An 18,502-nucleotide genomic window follows, 5' to 3' on the forward strand; every position below is an offset into this window, starting at 1 on the left:
GAAGTTGATTTATTGTTGCAGAAATAAAGGGTGCACAACATTTTGGGGGAATCCCCCTTGTCACAACTTCCTATACTACTCCATCATCTTTTCTATTTCTTGTTTTCCCATTTCTTTAGTTACTTTTAGGAGACAATAAGGCTTTTGCCGTACATGTTCTCCCTGGCATGTGTCAATTTGATGGGTAGTTAGATGTGTTTTTCTATGTACTGTAGTTCAAAGTTCTAGTAGCTGTATTGACCCTGTAGAAAAGAAGATTGGGTGTAGGTTGTGATACCTTTTAGTGGACCGACATTAGAGTTCTTCATATGTGAAATTATAGTGTACAGAGCTTTCAGGATCTCATACAGTAGGTTTATTTTTCACGTGTAATGTTGTGCCAGAGTTGAACGGAAACAAATATATCCTAGAGGGATGAGTAGAAATGTATGAACTTTTTGCATGCGATTGCGGGCCATGCAAAATCAACCGTCTTTTTAGCAGCGAAAAAAGCCACATCTTACTCAGAGTTTGCAGGCGATTTGCTATACATGGAGTTAATAAACTTTGCCATTGGCAATTTAGAATTTGCCCAAAACTGCCAGTTTGTGAAAGTTCTCAAATCGCAATTATTATAACGCTGAGAATAAAAATTGGTTCTCACATAATATGTGCTTTTACGAGGAAACTCAGGGTGGGAGTACAAACTGTGCAGACAGTAATCTGTGATGAGTGATCAGTAACACATTGTGCATTGCAATAAAATAATGTCTAATACTGGCAAAAGAGAGCACTGGTATTATGGGGGTAATGGTCACGGCCATAGTGTCCACATTGCCCATGAAGAGGGTGACCACCGATAAAAAAGAATAATGGGTGGGTGAAAAAGTAGCACGTCAAACAAAAACAGCAACAGTTGTACTGGACACACAGCAGCAGCAGCACCATTATCTTCTTGATCACACAGTCAGGAGGACAAACATGGGACCACCACCAAGGTGGAAAAGGTTGTCAGTAAAAAAATAAATAGATATTGTTGGCAAGACTAGATGTGACTTACAGAGAGTACAAATCCGTTTGTGCCCTGTGTTCCTTCAGTTACTACTTTCAGAGAGTAGCCATTCATGCAAAACTAAGCACACATGTAATGAGTGAAAGGGTAGAGCAGGGGTGCGCAAACTTCCTGTACTGCACCTGCCTGCTCTCCCCCTGTGTCAAGCCCCCGTTACCTTTAATGCTGCGTCAAATGACACCTCGGGGTCATGTCACGTCACATGATGCCGCATTGGCAATGGCAATGCGTGGCCCGTAGATGGTTCAATTTATGTAAGTGAGTTACAGAGGCCTCACGCTGAAGAGCGCGGGGACTCGGTAACTGCCGTGCCCCCCAGTTTGTGCACCCCTGGGGTAGAGGATGCGGGAGAAAAGGAGGAGTATTTTTCAGATTGTTGCCAGTCACAACAGGTCTCGTCCGCAACCTTTATGTGTGCAAGGGGCAGGGCACCAGAATCAGGAGCAGAACTACCCACTGTAGGGAAGGGTCAGCATCAGATATGAGTCGGGCGAGTCTGATACATCCCTCTCAGCAAAATGTGCAGCTGCAGGGATAGGTATTTTGATGAGGAACAGGAAGCTGGATGTGATAACTCTAGCTCTTCTCTTTCAAGACTCTGGGCATTATTCTATATTCAAACAAAAAACAAGAAATAAAGCGCTGAAAAACACTTATTATATATAAAAGTGGTGACCAGGGTGAACTGTCTCTAATGATTATGCTGCTGGGTTTAAAAGCCCCTTCCTCAGTCCATTTAGATTGTAAAATAAAGAAACATTCCCATAAGTAGTTATACTTCTTAATTTAAATAACATTTGATCAATTTATTAATACAATGTAAATATATAAAGAAATCATACTTCATATTTAAAAAAAACCCATTTAGTTATACAGTCAATATTACAAATTCTTATTCTATTAAAACAAACATACATTATTACAATTTCCACAAACCGCAAAACCTAATATACAACATTCTTAATCTTACCATTTTGCATATTTTATCAAATGAAATATATTAAAACTCACTATATTCTCTAAATTAAACCAGTATATTTGGTGCTTTTTAAAATTTTTTGCATGAACAAAGTATTAGGATGGCGCTCTCCCAAAAACAAACATACGTGGTAATAATTAGTGATAATATTATAGCGAAATGAAGTCAAACCTAATCATCACATATCAAGCTCCACTTCTATGGACACCATGTGATCAATGTGCAATGAACTCAGCGTGAATAGTGACAACAAACAATAGAATAATAAGTATCAACGATTCTAATGCTGTAAGTGGCAAAATGTGAATAAAATGGAGTTCACTAGCCAACCTTAAACAGAAAAAAACTGTTTCCCATTTTCTTCAGATACGATGGTTCGAGAGAGATGAGGGAGCGGGGAACGTCCAACGCATTATTTAAAAAAGTGTACAAGAAACACCCATTGGTAGTGTGCAATATCTGGTATGGGAAAATGGCTGACAACTCCAATAGTAAAAGTCACATTCTGAATATTGAGAATATGAGTATTACTATTGGAGTTGTATCAGTCAATTTCCCATAACAGCTATTGCATACTGTACTACCCTATTGGTGTTTCTTATACACTTTTTTATATAACGCTTTTGACATTGGCCGCTCCGTCATCTCTCTGATCTTTTAATTTTGTCACTTTATAATCTAGTGCATTCTCATTTCTTACAACACAGAATGGAATCCTTTGGTTGTTAAGTTAAACATCCTGGGTGGCTTTTTAGGTTAGATGAATATTTATAATATTTACTTAACATCTAAGGGATTCCATTCTGTGTTGTAAGAAATGAGAATGCACAAAATTATACAATTATAAAATCACCAAATATACTGGTTCAATACTTGTTTAATTTATAGAATATAGTAATACTTAACATCAATAGAGTTCTCCTTGGCGCCAGATCCTTTAGTGAAGGAAATATCAGAATGTTAAGAGTCAGGGTTAGGGAGCCAGCAGCAGTACTTTTCAGAGGCATGATACCCTATGCATGCAGGGTTTTGATCAGAAGGCCCATATAGCGGCTGATATTCTTTTGAAATTAGAGGGGGTTATTGAGCTGTGGCTTTCTCTGAGGAGCCTGGAGGTTGGCCTCTTAAAGCCACTATTACATACAGCTGCGGCCGCCTTTATCCTAATGCGGCCGTATCGGCGCAACTCTGATAACCGCGGGCAGATGCATTATTTTTTTTTTCCGGAATATGTTCCGGCATTTTAGCGCTCGCATTATTAGCATTTTATTAGCGCTGTCTGCAATACTGCAATACCGTCTAAAAACTCGGGGGGACATTCGCGAGCTGTTGTCTTCAAAGTCTAATACATTAGCAGTTCAACCTACAGTACGTCAGTACACAGTCTGTGTCTGCGCGCGCAGTAATTGTAAATTTGCATATTTATACATGGATGTGCAGTACTGTACAGTGTGTCTCATTTGAACATTGTTGAAACGCATAGGCGTGTACTGTAACAGTATCACATTTCGGCATATACAGCGCTCTCCCCTCGCTCGCCCCCGCACACACACAGGCTAATTTACTGCACTGCAGTATTTCAACTTCTTATCTTATCTACAGTACACCTCTCCCACACCATTCCTTTGAATGTGTGTCTTTCTGGTTTCAATCACATTCCTGCTTTCTAGCTGATGATTACTGTGCATGCATCTATAACTTCACCACTGCTTGCTTGCGAAGTTCAAGAGTGAGTGACCAAAAAAAAAATATTTCTATTTTTCTCGTCATTTTTTATTTTTATTTTCTCCACAAGCCTGCCAAAACCATCTTGATATTACAATATTCAATCTCTGCTGTAGCTTTTGACTGCGACACTGTGTGTTTCACTGCACATGGTTGATTTGTGTGTTTTTTATGTATTTGGGGGTGTGGGGATCAAATTATTATGATGACCTGCCTGTTGAAAATATGTCATGTCTTTGAACTACAGTACAGCTAATCCTTCATGCAGCTGTACCCTGTACCCCCCTCCCCCATGCACACAAACACAAGGCTCACTCAAGGATTTGAACCTCTTATCGACACCTCTCCAGAACCATTCCGTTTTAAAGCTTGTCATTGTGCTTTTAATCGTCCCTAGCCGAGCATCACCTCTCTGCACCTGCGTGTAATCCTCTTGGGATGGGAGCTAAATAGCTGATGAATACTGCGCATGCGTCTATAACTTCACCACTGCTTGCAAAGTTCAAGTGTTAGTGACCAAAAAAAAAAAAAAAAAATTTTCTCTCGTCATTTTTTATTTTTATTTTCTCCACAATCCTGCCTAAATCATCTTGATATTACGATATTCAATCGGTGCTGTAGCTTTTGACTGCGACACTGTGCGTTTGACTGCACATGGTTGATTTGTGTGTTTTTTATGTATTTGGGGGTGTGGATCAAATTATTATGATGACCTGCCTGTTGAAAATATGTCATGTCTTTGAACTACAGTATACAGTAGAGGCAGCGATTATTCTAACAAAAACCAGTGGCAATTCCCCAAAAGACCCAGGTACACCCAGGTACATTCTGAATACATTTCCTTAAACTAGCCCCAGCATTTTTGCATTGATTAATGGCCTATCAGATTAACAGCGGGTGTCCCTGGCAGTCTCATTCAAACTGAATTGGAATGCCAGGGATCCCTGCTGTGTTAATCCTATGGGTCGTTAGTCAATGCAGAAATGCCTTAAACGTGCCTCAAACTAGCCCAGAACATACCCAGCACATACCCTGAATGTAACCCGGCTAGTTTAAGGCAAATGTTAGAATAAGCGTTGCCTCTACTGTAGCTAATCCTTCATGCAGCTGTACCCTGTACCCCCCTCCCCCATGCACACACACACAAGGCTCGCTCAAGGATTTGAACCTCTTATCGACACCTCTCCAGAACCATTCATTCATTTTCCTATTGTTGGCTTTGAGTCACCTCTCTGTAATCCTCTTTGGGAAGGGAGCTAGTTGATGATTACTGCGCATGACTCACCCATCCACCCCCCCAACACTTTGAGGCTTTGTTTACGGTAACGCTTGTGATAATCCCTTCTCGAATTTGATATGTAAATCTGATTTGCACAGCACTGTGAAATTGAGAGTTAAAAAAACCATAATCTGATTCATGTTTTTGATGCAGTAAGTTACCACTTTTTGTCATTCTTTCTTTTTCTTTGGTGTAGGGGGTGGGGGGTGTCAATGATTATGATTATCATGAATGTAAAGAAATATTTATTTTATTTTATCAGGAACAAAAAAAAACAAATATACAAATAATCATGAATAATACAAAATGCAGTCTTTATTCAGTTCTTCTGTCTGTGGAAAATGGAGGGCCGGTGGATAATCATGAATAATGCACATTGATAATAATATTAATTAATAATATATAATAAATAATAATATATATAATAATATAACATTTTCCGTCTTTATCTTCATCCTCATTCTGTGTACTGCACCGACACACTTTATTCGAGCAAATACCCAGTATGTACCTGGCAGATACCTGGAATGCGCCGCTCCACACCTCTGACAAGCCCCGTTGCGTTTGCCTTCCCAGCCTGGGTTCATGCCTGGCTGACGGGCGGCTGATCTGTTAAATGATAATGATTAGGATTTAATAGGCTGCAATGCTTCGCGTGTCTACCAGATGGCATAAATTCATGAATTGTAATGCAGTGTATATATATATATACTGTGCAGTATTGCAGCCAGCGGGAATAAAATGCTTCAATCCCTGCCTGGAAAATACCTCAATGCACTCGGGCAGAAAACAGTCACAAACCTCAATACACCCGGGTATACCCGAATTCGTGGGACTAGCCGAGCTCGAATAAAGTGTGTCGCCAGTGTAGTTCATTGAGAGAGGGGAGGTTTTGTGTAAATCATGACTGCACTTTAGATACACTTTACTGTACACACAGTTCACACAATGTACACATGATACCCCCCTCCCCCTTTCCACCATTTGTTTTCTCTGAAAAGACAAGAAAATAAAAAATTAGTGCAGTTAGGTGCATATTATGGCATTGTGTACTGTATAGCTACTTCATATTTGACTACAGTATGCAGTTAGTACTGTCAAACTAGTCTATACTGGAACTACTGTATACTGTAACTACTGTTAAATACTTTGTAACCAGATGGCTAGTGCTGCTCTCTCAGGAAAGAAAAAATCTGTGCCATACTTACCTGTATTATACAGTACTGTACTTGGTGTTCCTGTACTTACCATACTACAGTACAGTACTATACCATACTACCTTCCTGATGCTTGCCCATTACGCTCGATCACAATAGGCAACACAGTCGCAATATGGTCAATATATTTATTGCATCGTTCCATGGTGAGTACATCGTTCCAACAACTCATTATGCCTTGCGCCAACTCATGCTTTTTGGAGGGTTTCACGACTTTTCGGATATGATCCTTCAGCTGAAGCCAGACCATTTCGATAGGATTGAAATCTGGCGATCTGTCATTGGAGGGGGAAAAGAAGGACAATTAGTTAAAGAGATACACAGTAAAAACAGTGGGAAAAAATGAGACACGGTTACCGCACTTACTCCGCTGGCGTCTTCACCCAGTTGATACCGCGCTCAAGAATATGCGCTGTTGACGCGGTGTGCTTCGGATCGTTGTCCTGGTAGAAACGGTGACCATCTGGGAACTCACATGTGATGTATTCCACAATCTCAGGCACAATTTGCTCTTGGAAAAAAGCTTTATTCATGATTTTTATAACAAGAAAAGGAAAGTGCTCAAAAAACTGCACACTAGTACAGTACAGTGCATAAGGCAAAAGCGTGTGACTTATTTTACCTTCAAAGATGACAATGCATCCTGGTCCACGCCTAGAGATGGCACCCCACACATGCATCTTCACTGGGTGTTTTGGATGCGGCTTCATAGATATGCAACCTTTTTTGGTGAATGCAAAGGTGGCAAATCTCTCCAGCGATACAGTAGACTCGTCAGTGAAGATGCAATCCTGGAAAGTTTCTCCACTGTCGATCCATGCCGGGGCTTGGACCACTCTCTTGATCTTGTTAACGTCCCTTATCATAGGGTACGCTCTGTAATGACAAGGAATCATTTTATAGGTACAGTACAGTTTCTTAAACAACACTTTAACCTCCTGTACTGTCCAGTACTAACCTCACACATCCATATTTCCATCCAATTCTGCGTCTCATCTTCTTTATGCTGGTCTCGGATACAGTGAGATTGTGATTTTGCAGCAGAGTGTATTTGACCCTTAAGGCACTCTTCTCATCATTCTCTTCACTTATTTTGTCGACCAGAAGAGTTGTCTCCCTACAGTGTACAGAAAAACAACAATCCGGTAAGTTACAGTGCAGTAGGCCACAAGTACAGTACATCATTTACAGCAAACAATTATAGATGCAGCAATATAAACAATAATAGATATACTGTATTATATACTGTAGTTATATAAATATACGAAATAACTATAAAATTACATACATCTATACTATATAGTTATATTAATATGCAGCAATATAAACAATAATAGATATACTGTATTATATACTGTAGTTATATAATTATACCGAAAAAACTATAAAATTAGATAGATCTATACTATATAGTTATATTAATATGCAGCAATATAAACAATAATAGATATACTGTATTATACAGTTATATAAATATACTTACGCGTTAGTTACCGTTGGTGTTTGGTTTTTCCGTGTGCATGATGCACACGGTGGTTGATGGCACAACGAGGCCAGAAGCAGCTAACCAGCGTTGGATATCTGCAATTCGTTGTCCGCTCGTGTACATCTCCTTAATTCTCATGCTGAGATCCTTTGAAATCTTTTTAACAGGCATAGCTGCGAGTAGAAAGAAACACAAACACAAGAATGTTTATTCGATGTTTAGTCGATGTGTATTCAATGTGCAGTGAATCCACAAAATGGATGGTGTATTTACACGTTAATGACTCACATTAGAGTACGCCCACTTTTAACACCTGTATCTTGTCGCCATGCATAAAAGGTTACACACTTTGCATAGCCCACCACTCGTCCTTGTCCAGATACTCTATTGTGCCATCTGCTTCCATGGATAAACCCCGATTCTACGGACTCAGGAAGCCACTCGCCTCTGCCGTGCCTATCACACAGAAAAAGCGAAAGGCAGCAGCCGTTTCCAAGCCAAGACCAAAGCAACAGGCTAAGGCTAATAAAGAAAACCTTCTGCTGACCCCAAAGGCTAAGGGTTTTAATACACGTTTCAAGAAGAAATTCGGTGATGTACACTCAAGGCAAAACAAATGGCAGCCAACCCATCGAACCCACAGGCCACTTCCTCGATTACGCTTCGACGTCTCTGCCGCTGCTCTCCCGGAAATGTACAGCCCATCTTCTCCACTACTCGTCCACGACGCTGCCGCCACTCTCCCAGAAACCCACAGCCCATCTTCTCCACTACTCTTCGACGACGCTGCCGCTGGTCTCCTGGAAATCCACGGGTCACTTTCTCCATTACGCTTAGACGACTCTGCCGCTTCTCGCCCGGAATTCCACAGGTTATTTTCTCCATCCCTCTTCAACGACGCTGCCTCTTCTCTCCCGGATATCCACAGGTCACCTCCTCCATCCTTCTTTGACGACGCTGGCGCTTCTCTCCAGGGAACCCCCATCTCATCCTCCGTAGCACCCATCCACCCAGATGTCCACAACACCCCATGCACAAGAACCAGCTCGTTAGACCGCATGCTGAATGGGTTAAGTGTCGATATCCCCAGGAACTCTACTATGCTGGTAAAGATAGATCTTCTTTTAGAGACCATGCTAAATATGGATCAACGGATGGAGAAGATGGATCAATGGATGGAGACGATGGATCAATGGATGGAGAAGTTGGATCAGCGGATGGAGAAGATACAGACTGACATAGTGGGGATACATTATTTGCTCGGTGTTCATGCCCTTGTATCCCCGATGCCGGAGCAGGAGGGTGTCATGGATGTGATGAATGGGACCTTCACCACCTTCCAACACCAAGCGTACCAGAAGAATTTGTGTACATATATGCCGTTGATGAGGAGGATAACATGACAACCCCATCAAGACCACGCCAGGAGACAACACAGCAATCAAGACAGGAGGAAAGCTTCCTCCCAGACAACATACCCTCGCCCGCCACCACAAGCACACCCGCTCCCAGAATCCGACCTACATACGCTTGCATCGATACAGTGCCCGACATCATCCTGAGCGAGCTGCCACCGGCACTCAGGGAGAAGTATAGGGTGATGAGTGCTGGTTTACCCCAGAAGTATGGCATGTTCATTTTTAAGCACCACGTGTCCTACTTGGTGTACTGCGGGTGGACCAAAAATGTAAACTACGAAGGAAATCGCGAAAAAAGGGCGCTTCCTGAAAATTTAAGAAGGACTATTGTGGAGGAATTGCGGCGCTATTTTTCAATTTCAAATCCTTTAATGAAAATCGTTCGAGACTCCATTAATGGCATTTTGCGTCATACATGGCATCGGCCCTGGAAGGACAATCTTGTGGGGATCGAATTTGCGTGACTGTTCAACTGTTGTTTATTTTTTGACTTGTTGCTTGTTTTAACTTGTATTAATAAAGAAATGTTTTTACTTACACAAGACCTGCACAACTCCAGTACTCGAGGGCTGCAAACAGGCCTGGTTTGCAGGATAAAACCGGGCCTGTTTGCGGCCCTCGAGGACTGGAGTTGTGCAGGCCTGACTTACTGTACTGTACACCATCTTACTGTAAATATTTTGACTTTCTGTACTTTAATAAAGGAGATGTTGCGTGTTTTACATTTTATTAATAAGGATTTTTTTTTTTACTAACACCATACTGTTGTGCTGTAAATGTTTTGACTTTCTGTACTTAAATAAAGGATATGTTGCGTGTTATAACTTGCATTAATAAAGAAATGTTTTTACATACACAAGACCTGCACAATTCCAGTCCTCGTGGGCGCAAACAGGCCCGGTTTTCAAGGTTATCCTGAAAACCGGGCCTGTTTGCGGCCCTCGAGGACTGGAGTTGTGCAGGCCTGACTGTTCTATACACCATCTACTGTAAATGTTTTGACTTTCTGTACATAAATGTTTTCACTAGCAGTAAACCATATACCTGTTAATGTTTTGAATTGATGTACACTTTAAATGTTTTTAAATTGTATTTGTAAATAAATGTTTTTGTACTTACTCCACCAATAAAAGAAAATGTTGATTTGTTTTAATTGGTCCATTATCTCCTTTTATACTGTAACAAAATACAGTGTTTCTAGAACATACAGTACTGTCCAGGCATACTGTACAGTACTGTACTGTATACTGTAGGCATGCTCAGTACTGTACATCACAAGAGTTTTAAAACAATACATGCTGTACGGGTATAGAATAAACATATGTACTGGAATACATGTAGAATAAATGCATACTTTTTATTTTTCGGGTTTATTATACAGTATATATAAAAAGTATTGTATACGGTCTGAAAACAACAGCATACTGTTTCAGGTTTTCTATGAAGCTCTCAGTTACAGTATTCTATCCTAATCAATAACAACGGCCACTAAACTGTAGACTCCGGTACGTGGTTTTTAAAATCCGATTCAGCAATGTGAAGGCATTGTTACACAAAGCGATATTATCCATCGAAATCCCTCCCTGCGCCTACTGTAGATGTGATGACACGCATATGCTTTTCAAGAAGGTTCCAATGCGCATGCGCCTAGCGTTCCACCAATTGTGCAGTATCTACTGTAGAAGCTGCTCAGCCAATGATATTGCTTACAGGAGAATCACTTGACTGTGCATTGATTTTGATATTTCAAAAACAGAATAAAATACGGCAACATTACTCACCATAGACTTTGCCAATCAGCTGGCGACGAGCCACTGCCAGTCCTGTATTCTTGATTATACACGTAGTTGACAGGTGCCAGCGGATGAGGCTGGAAATTGCTTAGGTACATGCAAGCTTGCTGGAATCTGTACGCGAAATCCGGCTCAGGCTGCAGGTATCCGGGCGGGGACAGACAGCAAGGGTTGCCGGTCACCAGGTTTTCACTGACGGTCGGACCGTTATTGGATGCTGGCGCTGTCGCTGGTGCAGTCGCTGGAGCATTGCTTGCCAGTGACTGACGTTTCTTAGTTGGTTTTAACATGACCTTTCGCCTTTTGAAGTCTCCATGATCATAGATACGGGAAAAATCCGGTGATACACACCAATACCCTCCAATAACACCGGGATCACTACGAAAAAAACACGGATCGATACATAACTTTTTCCTTATTGCACGCTTCCACACATGAGCATCTGGTGAAAATTTGTCAAAGTCATAGTTTTCGATAAAATACTGATAAATTTGACCAACGGTTGCCATCATATCATCTGTTGCATTAATCGCGGCCCATATTAAATAAGCGTACGTTCTGTCTGGTTTTTGGAACACGGACTGCGGGGGTGCACTAATGTCGGGACTCTCAGGACAATAAAACACCAGACACTGTGCATGTATTTTTTAATATGAAAAGCCTAAATTGATACATTATTGTAACTTCTTCAGTACCAAGGCCAATTTACAATGGACCACTGTGGTACTTTTTTAAAACACCTGCAAGTCAACACATTACTGAAGCGCATGCGCATTACAATTCATGAATATCTGCCACCTGGCGGATACGCGAAGAATTGCAACCAATTGAATCCGAACAATTATCAATAAACACATCAACCGCGGGTGACGCCGGCATGAATGCAACATGAATGTGGTATGAATGCGGCATGAACGTGGTGAAGTGCGATGAAGTGCGTGACATTCGGAAAAAATCCCCGAAAAAATTCGGAGATGTTGGAGAATAAAAGGGGCCGCGGCTGTAGCTGATAATGTCCTCTTTGCCTGTAGCAGATGAAAAACTACCCTACAGTATCGACACAGCTTATTCTAACAAAAGCCACGCGGCAGGATGCGTGCGGGCAGCGTGGAGACGCGGCTGTCCGCGCGTCACTGTGACGTCACTGTCACGTGCGCGCCCGGCTTCCCCGGCTTCCCCGACACCCCTGATGGTTTGAAGTGAGGTAAGCGGGGGTGCGGGGAAGCAGAGGGGCACAGCAGGAGCAGCTAGGGGGTCGGGAAGGGGGAGCAAAACGAGGAGATGCGGTCTAGACCCGGCGCCAGCCGGAGTAAGCCCCGGTCAACCGGCGGCTTTTATTAGAATAAGCTGTGTCGATACTGTAAGTAGAATTAGAGATCGGAGAATTTGGTACACGGATTACAGCAGATCAGTATTAAAAAGGGGGATTTGCATTTTGCGGATTTTTAAATTATTATTACCAATACACTTAGCCAATTCTGCAACCTGTGGACGGATTTCTAGAATCTAATTAGCGGATTCAGCAATCCGTTGACTGATTCTACAAATCCACTAACAGAATTGCTGAATCCGCAGATTGGATTCTACAAATCCATGCACGGGTTGTATCCAATGGTGGATTTTGATGAATCTGCACAGATTGAAACCGCCCAAATCTGTTGCGCATTTAACACCATGAAACCAATTTTGGGGGTAACATCAGCAAAAATCTGGGAAGCAGATTTGGACGGATTCGCCCATCTCTAAGTAGAACTCAACCCTGTACATTGTAGAACAGCTCTATAAGCAGCAGAAAGCAGTTAGCGATAATACTGTATAATGCAAAACTCCAGGCTCGTAGAGGAGGCATATTTATTGCTCAATGATACATCAGTCCATTCACTCTTTGTCATTTAATGAAGTCACGTTTACTACTGGAAAAGGAATATGTATCTATAGGCGCCTATATAAATAAAATAACATAAAGGATATAAAAACCAAGCCTGTTGGACGATCAGGAAATGGCTCCAGTGGGTGTGCTTAAAATAAAAGAAAAAGCACAATACATAGCATAATACTGTATGGTACAAAGACAAACAACATTTAAGACAAACTGCATATATAACAGATATTGATCAGCTGAGAGATCAGACAGGTGAAATAATTAAAATAAAAGCATTTAATATATCATAAAACATACATGGAAAGTGCGCACGCAATTCACGGAGACGCCCAGGAGCTGCTGGCAGTTACTACCACAGAGAGGGGATACTCTCAAATTTATCCACCGCTTGCCTGTTTCATCTACAGTAGCGGCAGATTTTATTTGAACACTTCCCGCACAGCAGTATGCGTGCGGGAAGCGTGGAGACGCGGCACACTGTGACGTCACAGTCACGTGTGCGCCCGGCTTCCCCGGCTTCCCCGGCTTCCCTGGCTTCCCCGGGCTTCCCCGACACCCCTGGAGTTTAACGTGAGGTAAGCGGGGGTGCAGGGAAGCAGAGGAGCAGAGCAGGAGCCGGGTTCGGGGTCGGGAAGGGGGGGTAAAATGCGCGTGAAGTGGAGGGGGGGGGTGCGTGTAGGAAACGCGGCAGCGCGCGGTCTTGACTGGCGGCAGCCGGAGTAGATCCCAGCATGCCGCCGGCATTACGTCAAATAAAAGCTGCCGCTTCTGTATCTGGTGAGTGGGCATTTCATCCGATTCCATCAGTGCTGCAGTGTGCCTTTCTAGATATTTCATTGTCCAATAATATATTAATTATTTTTTATATTCCTTGTATGTTTTATGATATGTTATATTAAATGCTTTTATTTTAATTATTTCACCTGATCAATATCTGTTATATATGCAGTTTGTCTTAAATGTTGTTTGTCTTTGTACCATACAGTATTATGCTATGTATTGTGCTTTTTCTTTTATTTTAAGCACACCCACTGGAGCCATTTCCTGATCGTCCAACAGGCTTGGTTTTTATATCCTTTATGTTATTTTATTTATATAGGCGCCTATAGATACATATTCCTTTTCCTTGTGTATGTTCTGACCAGGGGGTCAGTTGTTGTATCCCAGGCAGCCCCTCATATGTGGATATTATTCACATTTAAGGTTTTATGTTATACAGATTATCTATTCTATTTGGTTAGCGCTACCTGTTTCTTTTTCTTCCCCACGTTTACTACTGATATGGAGAGTTTATTCCAAGAGGGATGCACAGAGTTGTGCGATATAGGCACCTCCCCCACCCCCCTCCCTTCTGCGGTCATAAATATTCAGGTCTTAGAAACAAATCTTTGTTTGTACCCAGTGAATCAAGGGGATCATTTATCTCAACTTTTGAGAAGTTGGTTGAAAGATCTCCGCACCTTAGCGGAGGGTTACTCTTTCTCACACTCTACCTCAGATAATTTAACATCTCAGGAAAGAATGGATTTGAAACAACATAAAGACAATAAATCTATTGTAATAAAAAATGCGGACAAGGGGGGGAAGCGATTATCATACAATCAGAATGTAAATATAAAGCAGAAGCGTTGAGACAGTTGGGGGACGAAGCTTTCTATATCAAACTCAAACGAGATCCTACAAGGGCTTTTCAATTGGAGCTTGAAAATCTTTTGGAATTGGGTAATACTTTATATAGTATGTTTTACATCCAAAGGAATATGAATTCCTATATTGCACACATCCCGTCATACCGTTGTTCCGCCATCTAGCAAAGATACACAAGTCGCTCGACAGCCCCCCTGACCGGCCCATCGTGTTGAGTATTGGATCTTTGGGAGATGGTCTTTCACGGTATGTCGATGGATATCTCCAACCCTTGGTATGTGGTTGGCCCTCATTTATCCGCGATACCACAGATCTCTCAATGGAAAATATAGCCTGGTAAAAGAATTACCAGTGGGTTACTATGGATGTCACATCCTTATACACCAACATAGAACACAATCCTGGTCTTACAGCTATACAACACGTTCTACAATTTTCACAGCTAGTCACGTCACAATGCACTTTTCTTATGAATTAAATATTGTTTTTACTTACGCACAATTATTTTCTTTTTTATTCACAGTTTCTGTTACAGAGAAAAGGTACTGCAATGGGGACTTCATTTGCCCCTTCTTATGCAAACCTTTTTATAGGTCTGTGGGAGCACATTCAAATCTATGGTAGGAGAAATCTCTATCGTCATCATATAATTTTTTATAAACGTTTTATTGACGATTTGATTTTCATTTGGGATGGTGACACTGTTACTTTAAACACTTTCATTCAAACATTAAATGAAAATGATGTTAATTTACATTTTACTTATGACACTAATGTTAATCACATTAACTATTTGGATGTGACATTCTATATAAATATAAATAATATCATACAAACAGACATCTACAGAAAGCCGCATTCCAGGAATTCATTCCTTTGCGCAAAAATTAGCCAACCGAGATCAGTGGTACGGGGAATTCCAAAAGGGCAATTCCTTCGTTACCGGAGACTTTGCTCTGAGGGTGATTCCTTTCTTGAACACTCCCAAGAGTTAAGTGAGAGATTCAAACAAAGAGGTTGTCAACAGGATGATATATCAACCGCCTTTGAACAGGTCAAGTTTACAGATAGAAGGGAGCTAATCTGCCATAAAAATTCTAAAAAGGAGTCTAAACGTTTTTGTGAAAATCCTTTATTTATAACTCAGTTTAATAAACAAGTGAATCAAATTTGCACAATAATAAGCAAACATTGGGATACATTAAAGCTAGATGTAGATCTCAAACCTATCATGCAAGAAGATCTGAGAATAGTTTTTAAGAGAGCACGAACATTAGCCTCTACATTGTCCCCAAGTTTGTTTCAGTCTACTGACATTAATTGCATTTGTGGCATTCCAAATGGTTTCTATAGTTGTGCTTTATGTAGTCTCTGTCAATATGCCAGACCTATGAAGAAAGTGAAGAGTCTTAAACCCAAATGTAGTCTCAAGATTCATAATTTCATTCATTGTCACAGAGTAAAAGAAAGTTTGCGTTGCAGCTCCCGAAACAAAGGCAAAGTAGAGAGGGTAACTCCCATAGGGACTTTGAAAAAGCGCTTGCAGCGCGAAACATGTTGACCTGTTTTTGCCTCTTTTTTATGGTCAATGAAACTAATTTTGGAGTTACCCTCTTTACTTTGCCTTTGTTCAGGTGGTGCGAGGCAAACTTTCTTTTACTCAGTGCCAAACCAGCGAACTGCACACCGAAGGATCCTCACTTTTTCCAGCAGCAGCAGAAGCAGCAGCAGCAGCAGCAGCAGCGGCAGCAGCAGCAGAGAAAAACATCAACACATAAGTGAGTCTTTTTCTCTTTTTCCTTCAAGATTGGAAAGATCAAGGGGGAGTGTTACAGTATACATTTATAATAAGGGTTTAGGAGCATAACTCTGCATATTTCACATGTCCTGGGAGTTTTACACTCAGTGAGAGTTTATCAGGACTAATGCTATCTCCAAGTTTAAAGCCCTCTCATTAACTCCACCTCTACAATCAAGCTCTCATTAAGATTGGGAAAGGATTACCCCTTTCAATGTCTTATAATATTTGAACACTGTTCATCAACTCTAATCGAGCCCCAGTTTCAATCTGGACTTTCTCATTCATTGACCACTAGCGTTGTCATATACACACGTTGGTGTGGCTGTGTTAAAGATACATGGGCCGTATAATTAGACCCTTGAAGGCAAAGGTAGCTGAACATGTCTATCTAATTAAGAAAAATGTTCTTTCCCACCCATTATCTAGACACTTTTCTAATTGTCCAAAAGGTGGTATAGCTCATTTTTGTTTTGCGGGATTGGAACATGTACTGTATCCCCATATATCAGGGGAGGCAATAGATTAAATATCCTTAATCAAAACGAAACGTACTGGATCTTTTCATTAGATACACTCCATCAGAGAGGAATTAATATTGAATGGGAATTAAAACACTTTTTAACCCATTGAGATCCAGGTACATTTTCTCTAATCATCGTTCTAATTAGTTTTTCTAATTATTGTCCCAATCTGATATATCTTTCTAACATTTTCTCTCTCCATTTATTGATATAAGTGTGGGGGTTATCTCTACCAATTATTTACTCCATGCTAAAAAAAGAATTATTAATAATTATTTGGAGTTTATAAAATTTATACAAATCCAAATACATTATTAAATGTTTATAAAATTGGTATACAAATGTTCTACTAAATATATGAATCCATTATGAATATATTTTTGATATAGTACTGTTAGTTATTCAAACTTTGTTCATTTGATTTATTTTTGCTTTATTGAGTTCTTTTTATTTTTCTATTTTTCTATTGAAGATCCTTTTCAAGTTTATGTTTATTATGTATTCTTATCTTCCCTACATTTTGATTATTTATAGCTATATGAAATGTGGATATTTGTTTATGCTTATGTTTAATTTTATGTCTCTTTTTTTGGTACAGAACACCTACAAGCTCATATTGAACCCCCCAAAATAACCACAACATATATATTAGCATATAAGTTTCACAGAGGAGTGCTACTGAGCATGGCAAAATATATATTTAAAACCAGAGACATAACAAAAAACACAGACAAAGCTCAGTGCACATTCAGAAAAACTTATATACGGTACAGTGCCTAAATATATATAAATAAATATAAATATGTATAAATAACTAATAAATAAAATGGTCTTTTAGTTTAACATTTTGGCCAAATTGTTGTAAGCCATTGAGCCAACTGCACGGCAGACCACGTTTCAAGGGTCCCTAACACTAATATAGATTCTTAATAACCTGTGCATTGCCAGGAAGAATGATTTATAATAAATCTGTCAAAATTAGTTGCAAAAGTTCTAAGTCTGATTGAAGCTTTTTTTAACCTGTACATTACCAGGAAAAGCACTCTGTAATACATTTGTCACAATCACACTTTAAGCAAGCAAGTTCCCCTGAGAGTGGGAGATGCCATGGAGTCAGCTTTTAACTATTTAAATGTGGGAGGGAGTGAGCTTCAATTAGGTACAATAGGGCTTCAGCTTCGGCTGGAGTAGTGCATTTATATTGTTGCTATTGTTTTCTTCTGTGGGTAGAGCCTGATTCTCGCGTGAGGAGCCTGACATCAGAGGGGGCGTTGGCACGCTTGGCGTCATGACGCTTTTTGGCGGGAAAACGCCACACACAGCTAGATTTAAAGGGGAATATGTGGATTGTGGCCATTACTCCTTCGTAAAGTACCCTGTTTGTACGAAACGCATTGGAGGGTCCCTGTACCTCCTTTTTAAGTCATGTTTTTTTTAATAAATAATTTTTTACCATTATCACTGACCCCGATTCCCTTTGGCGGTGCGCTGCTACCTTTTTCTACTCAACTGGATCTTACAACCAGCGGCTGTCATGCCTTATCACAGACTCCTGGAGTGGGTCAGGATAATACATCATCCATGAAGGAATTATGAGTACTTTACTCTGTTGAAGTTATGCTTTGAATACTCCCAATGAGGTCTTAAGGGGTCTGGATTGTATTCCACTCACCTTGACCTACAGGGAATATTTGTCATATATT

Source organism: Ascaphus truei, chromosome 1, assembly GCF_040206685.1.
Source record: "Ascaphus truei isolate aAscTru1 chromosome 1, aAscTru1.hap1, whole genome shotgun sequence".
In the NCBI taxonomy this organism is placed as follows: Eukaryota; Metazoa; Chordata; class Amphibia; order Anura; family Ascaphidae; genus Ascaphus; species Ascaphus truei.